This window comes from Hydra vulgaris, chromosome 15, assembly GCF_038396675.1.
Source record: "Hydra vulgaris chromosome 15, alternate assembly HydraT2T_AEP".
Classification (NCBI taxonomy): domain Eukaryota; kingdom Metazoa; phylum Cnidaria; class Hydrozoa; order Anthoathecata; family Hydridae; genus Hydra; species Hydra vulgaris.
Window position 1 is genome coordinate 13,533,056 of NC_088934.1, and position 7,144 is coordinate 13,540,199.

The 7,144-nt window shown below is 28.9% G+C and overlaps 1 long non-coding RNA gene across 1 annotated transcript; it reads right to left on the reverse strand.

The window, feature by feature from the left end:
- Positions 1–2,494: 2,494 nt before the first annotated feature.
- LOC136092184 (uncharacterized) lies at positions 2,495–5,027 on the reverse strand. The gene is made up of 3 exons (XR_010644259.1): positions 4,507–5,027; positions 4,283–4,431; positions 2,495–2,635 (listed from the first exon to the last, which is right to left on the reverse strand). It is a non-coding gene; the product is annotated as an uncharacterized LOC136092184 (long non-coding RNA).
- Between the last annotated feature and the right edge of the window lie 2,117 nt (positions 5,028–7,144).

Below are 7,144 nucleotides of genomic sequence, written 5' to 3' on the forward strand. Positions count from 1 at the left end.
CGCTGTTTTCACCTTCTCGAAACATTGTACCTAAATTATTACAATATTCGAGCAGGTCCATTATTGGAAAATAATTAATTTCGTAAATAAAACCAAAACGGTCAAAATATTCATTAAGCGCTTTGAATCGACATTCAGTGTCGACTAAGACTGCGTCTATTATTGTGTTGAAAAAACTTACTTTGTACTGTGTTTTAGCAGATTGTATAGGTTCATCGATGTGTTCATAACCGAACATTCGTTTTTTTCGTGCTATGCTTTTTTCTTTAAATTGTAACTCAATTTCCTTAGCGCTTTTTCCACAAACAATCGAGCATCTGCAACGCTTTTCTCAAATCCAGTATCACAGAATTCTTGAATCCAAGTATAAAATAAACATTATCAAATTGCAACAGCATAGCTTTTACTACTCCTATTCTACTCTCCCACCGTATTTCTGAAAGAGGTTTTAGTGTTAGTTTCAATTTAGTTTTTGTAAGTTCCCAACGCTTGCTTGACTTCGAAAAGAGTACATAGATTTTATTTATAAAGCCGAAAAATGTTTTAGCTGTTGTAGAAGAATTAGCTATATCTATTAAAAGTAAATTCCAGCTATCCGCACGGTGATATCCGCACGGTGTGAAGAATGCTCTTGGATTAATGTTGAGTATTCTTGTTCTTGCACCTTTAATAATGACTACCAAATTGGCGCCAATTATCATATCCATGTCCTCGAAAATTATGTATATCCAGACCATTTCTCTCTAGTTCTTGTAATATGGAGTTTGCTAAATACTCTCCTGTAGTTTCCGTAACGGCAATAAAACCAATAAAATGTTCCTCTATCGCTCCAGCTGAAGAATTGCAAAATCGTAATATTATTAAAATCGTAATATTATTTAATATCCAATACGACTTACATCTCTGGTGCAATCGAGCAAAAAGGCAAAGTATTTTGCTTGTTTAACTCTGTGTATAATTTCATCAATAACTGTTTCAGACAATTTATAATTGTTTTACTAATAATTTGACGCGTATCTAGTGGTAGGCGAAAAACATGTCTTTCAATCTAACATTTCATTTCTTTCAAAAAACACATGTTTTTCGCATTTTTTCAATTATTGAATCAGCAACTCGTAGGCTAGGTGCAATAACAAGTCATATATGCAGCGTGTCTTAGTCTATATTTTCTTATGAGATAAAGAAGCTGTAATTTGTAACTACTCTATCTCATAAGAATAAGTATACAACTAAATAATAATAAATTATCATAATATTTTATTACAACCTGCTGCTTTTTTTTACAATTTTATTTTAAGTGCCCGAAGAAGTCTGCTATAACGCATCTTTAGCTAGCAATGTTCAAACATTGCTTACCAAGCAATAAATACTGATCATCAAGCAACATTCTGTTCAAAGAAACGCATTACACATAAGCTGACCGAAATAATCAACTTTGTCTTTATTTAATGTTTGAAATTGCATATAATCTTCAAATAAAACGCTAATATTATATTAATTTCGAGTAGTTATTAGCTTAACCAAGTTATTAAATCATTAATTGATTATGAGATTTACTAGCACCTAGGGGTGCAAGTAAATCTCATATTTAATACTTTGGCTGTTTTTTGAATTAAGTTTTTATAGCAGCCGTGTTGCAGTGGTTAGAACATTGGACTCGTAATCCAAGGGTTGAGAGTTCGATCCCCGCTCGAAGCCCATAAACGTTATCGGAGATAATGGAAAGCTAACTTACTAAATGATATTCTCCTCGTGGCGGCGACACAATTCTCTTTGTGACAAGACCATTAAGACTGCTCATAACACTTTAATAACTAATTTAAAAAAAGTTGCGTGTAAAGAAAGGAGGATATTTATTTGCGCAAGGGGGTTTGAAGGATATTTCACGGTCTACTTTTATTTTAATTCTGAATCAATGATGGTTTGAGAAAATTAACAAAGAATCATATAGAAAACCAATATAACTTGCTTTATGAACTAAAATTGATCGAGTTTAATTTTTCCGATTGCTGTGGTGCATAATAATGTTACCAATTACTTATTTTAGTATATATAATAGCCAATCTTGTAACGTTTAAAAAATGAGTGGATCTTAGACGGAAAGCCTTAGAATGTAAAAACCCTAAATTCGTTATGCAAATCAATACGTTTTAGGCATTCTAACACGGAAATATGACCCATGCATTAAAGCTATCGTTTAATAATTCAGAACCGCAGGCTGACAAACAGATAGGCTTATCTTTAACAATTCCTCCTGTATAAAAGCATAGACGTGAGTTAAGGACAAGGCGAACATTATCGCCCGTACAATCTCCCTCTAGGAGAAAAATGACAAAACAAGAACATTCACCATACATCATTTAGATTAGTTTGATTTTAGCTTTACTATAGAAGTAACTTATATGAGCTTTATGACCCTTCCATCTTACCCACATTCGGGGAATTTTTTTTGTTGATAATACTTTCTCTATTTTATTAAATATAAAAAATATAATTTTTATAATAAAATTTTAAAATTTCATAAAATAAAACAATTCAGACTTGTTCGTATTCATATTCCACTTGTTCGACCATATACTCTTTGATCACTGGCTCTTGGGAGCTTACTTGGTTCAATTCATCCTTTGATGTTGGTCTAAGTGAAAGAATTTAATTACGTAAAACTTGATAATTATATCTATGAAAAAAATATGTAAACAAGTATGAATTTTGTTAGAGTCAATAAACAAGAACTAATTCATTTAAACAATTTAAATTAGCACATTTAATTAATTCATTTAGCACTGAAATAAATTAAATATATATTTAAAGTTTTTCCTCGCAGAGGAATCTGAAACAAATTCTATGAAATCTATATCTTCCTCAGACTCACTTTCATTGATTTCTTCTTCTGATTGTGTTATATCATCGTAATCACTGTCATCAATATTTTCAGAGAAATCATCAAACATTTCTGTAAGAGGTATTGTCGAATCAAGTACTTTATTTCCATTTTTAATGCATGATTGGGTTAGCGAAGACAAACTTATTTTTTTATGTTTTGGCTTGCTAAATAAACTTTTAAAATCTTGCAATTGGCCTTTAAGGTTTAAATCCATCAGGGTATAGTTTTTTTTTATTTAAGTCAATCTACTAGCTCTTTCATTAGTTAGAGAATTTCGCAATTTCCTGTGGATAAAGCCTCCAGTACTAAAAGTTCTTTCAGTAGCAGCTGAAGAAAATTTTAATGGCTAAATCAGCTAGCGGACTACATTTTTTTAAAGCTTGCCAATATGTTATGGAATCCTGATTTCTAGCAAGTTGCTCAACATAGCTATTTAACCATAGTCCAGTAGAGTTTACAAACTGGGTAATATCTTTTGCAATAGCCGACAAATCAACATTATTATTTATAGAAAATTTTTTTGCTAACATTTCTGTATACTCCAATAATTCCAGAAATTCTGATCCAGATAGGATTGAACCTTTTATTTGCGGATCAAGCAAGTTTGCAGCTAAATGAAGGTTTGTGACAGCCATGTCTTTTCTTAACTTAAAATAATTATGCATTTGCATACTTTCTAAATCTGTCAACCCTGCTTCCGATATAAAGTTATCAAGGACTAATTTTATATCTGACAGAGGCAAGCAGACTATACTCAATACTGCTTCCTCTGCTTCTAAAACTATAATCCAATACAAAATCTTTTTTAAAAATTTACAAGTCTGCTCAAGGTCTTACCAAAGTTTATCTTTTAATATTTTTTTTTTGCCTCGTGTTTCAAAGAAAAATTCTGGTTTCCAGGATGAATATCAATAGCCATTTGTTTAAACACTTTTTTGTTAGATAATACACTTCCACGTGTTATAGCATTACAAGCAAACCGAGTCTTTGACGCCTGCTTTAATGAAACATTAATTCCCTTTTGTTTTTGAATAGTATCAAACCAAGAATTTAACAATGAATTTACTATTTCTTAGACTAAATAAATGGATATTTTCATAATGTTTTCTATAAACGATGTTTTACATAGATCAAGCATTAGAAGATTCAATATGTGTGCCACACAGCCATAGAAAACTAAGTGTGGATACTTCTTCACAATGATACGTCTGGAAAGTAGCATTGCAGAGCAGTTGTCTGTAACTCCTCCTAGAAATCGATGCAGCCCTATCTCCAAATATAACAACATCATGCTTTTTGAAAAAAAAAGTTAATCAAAAAAAAATTCTCATATAATTAGTTTTTTCATTTATTAAAGTATTTTCGTCATTAGAGTTTAGCTGATAAAAAAAAACATACTTGTTTTTGTTCCAACGCAATAAACATTTCATCGACTTTTTGATTTTTCGGACAATAAACTGATTGAGCAGAAGATGAAGCGAATTCTTCTAACTCTGTTATATCAATTGTTGTTGCATTTATGATTTCACTACTTGATCTCATAATTCCTGTACAATAAAGAAACTTTTTTATTATAATAACAAATAACAAAATAAAAACAAAAACAATTTTGAAAACTCTACCTTTTCTTAATGGAGTCTTACTTAATGTTTTTAATGGTTTGTTTTTTTCGGCTATTTTTTCTTTTACAACAGCATTTCTTAACTCTTCTGGTATTTTGTTGCACTTATGAACATGAACAAGTAAGTTTTACTTAATGTTTTTAATGGTTTGTTTTTTTCGGCTATTTTTTCTTTTACAACAGCATTTCTTAACTCTTCTGGTATTTTGTTGCACTTATGAACATGAACAAGTAAGTTATGTGTATTCTTTGAATAACCTTTTCCACAATATTTGCAACTGTAAGAGTTGGTTGTTTTACTTATGGTTTTTAGAAAAAGTTTCTTGACTGGATCTGACTTACGAGGCTTTATTGAAATTATCTTTATTGAAAAAAATGAATATTATTTTGTTTTCAATTATATCTGAAATACAAATGATAATAAAGAATTAAGAGTCCACATAACAACATAAAATCGAAAAACTCTTCTATATTAAACAAAAGACATAACAACAAGCATATTGCGAAAAGCTTCCGGTCGACGGCATGTTTTTCAAAAACATGTCGCGAAAAACACGTTTTTTTCGCAACATGTTTTATAACAGCGCACCTCTACGCGTATCACGAGCTGTATTGAATAAAAATGGAATAGAATGAGACAATAGAATTTTTTTTATAGATCTAGAATCGAATACATTTTATAGATCTAGAATCGAATACATTTTATAGATCTAGAATCGAATAACATTTCTCGTTAATTATATAGTTAACAATACGTTACGGCTCAGAGCCGATAAACAATACTAAACAATATATAATAACGCTTTTATGTTATCAGATTGATTCATAAAAAATGATATTTATTTAAAGTTGAAGTATAATACTGATTATAAAACCGACAAACAAACATATTTTCGTCCAGCAAAGCATTATAAGATATGTAAAAGTTTCATCAATTATAATTAAGATACAATATTTAATTTTTTAGTATAGTTTTAGTATTTTTTCAAAATAAAAAACGCACAACCCCCCCCCCTCCTTCCCCGACATATAAATACTTCAAGACATTAAAACAAAAAAAAAAACATTTAGTTTATTTGACATTTCTCTGTACTTAAATAAAACTTATAATGTTTTTTAATGTACTTATTTAAATCTTAAAATGTTACAATATATTTTAACATTCTAAGAGAAATGATAAAAACTAGTTTGGGTACAGTAATTTAAAAAGAAAGAATTTTAAAAAGTTTGCATTTATTTGACGTCTTTTAGCTTCTTTAACGGCGTTAATTTTTGTTTAAAAATCTCCCGATTACCAGTTTGCGCGTGTTTTCACACTTACAGTCATAGCAAGTGGAAACCATGTAAAAGTAACTGTAAAATTTTAATAGAACAATCGATATTAAAAGTTTTTGCAAGTGGTTTCTATCGAACCAGACATTTTGCGCTACACTTGAATTTGATTTATAAGAAAACAAAGCGTATGTACCTCATCTTACCATTTTTTTAATTATATCTTGAGGTTATACTTTCACATTGATAACATAATATCAAATTGATATTTGCAGAAAAAATATTACAAAAATTGGACACTCCAATTTTAATTGCACTTCTAAACAAAAACTAATTATTAAAAAACTAAAAATCTATATGCAAAATATATTTTTAAACTTAAAATTTTGTAAAAAAACAAAGTTAAACAATCTCCGAAAATAATTTAATATAAATTATTTTCGGAGATTGTTAAGAATATTATAAAGAAATTATTTAATATAAGTAATCTAATTTGTAAATTAAAAAAAACGGAAAATTCATCTAAGGAAATGCTGGTATAAAAATTATTTTAAATTGGTTTGTAGTTAAAGGTTCTTTTGATTTCGTTGCAGGAAAGTAAGTCATCAATTACAGCCTGCCAATACCTAAAAAGCAAAAATTAAAATTAGTACTGTCCTATCAATATCATATATGTTCTATTTTCATTCAATTTGTAAATTCTATTTCATAAATCTACACACACTGTAATTTGCATAGCTTGTTGAACAGCCTAGCTTTAGATATGTTGTGGATTATATAGCTAACCTTAACTCAATCTTAAACCAATAGAATAATTTATTCTTAAATCAATATAATAACTTTAGCTTGAACCAATAGAACTACTATATTCATCTACACCTTAATTTATTAAAAAAAAAAAAAGCATAACATTAAGAAAGGTGTCATCTTATTAATATTTTTATAACAGGTAATATTTATAAAAATTAATAGAAATAAATTATTTTCATATTTTGAATATCTTATCTTTTTTATGAAGGTTATATGAAAATATCTTGAAATGATATAATTAAAATTTAAGTCTAAAAAAAATATTTATTAACTTGAACAAAAATAATTTCTGAAATCGAGATATAATCAAAATGCAAAAAGATTTTCAGAAATAAAATGATGACCGAAAAATTTGTTGCTTGTACATTCTTTTTGATGTTTGCCACCGCAAATTTTTTAATAAAAAGACATAAAACTGAGCAGCCTTGCAAGTCATTACATCTGTGATACCAATTTTGAAATTCACAATACTTGAAGTAATCTTTTTGTGACATACAAATCTGGAGTCCTTTTGGGACTCTGCATCCCTGCTTGGATCATGGCTTTACTTAGATAAC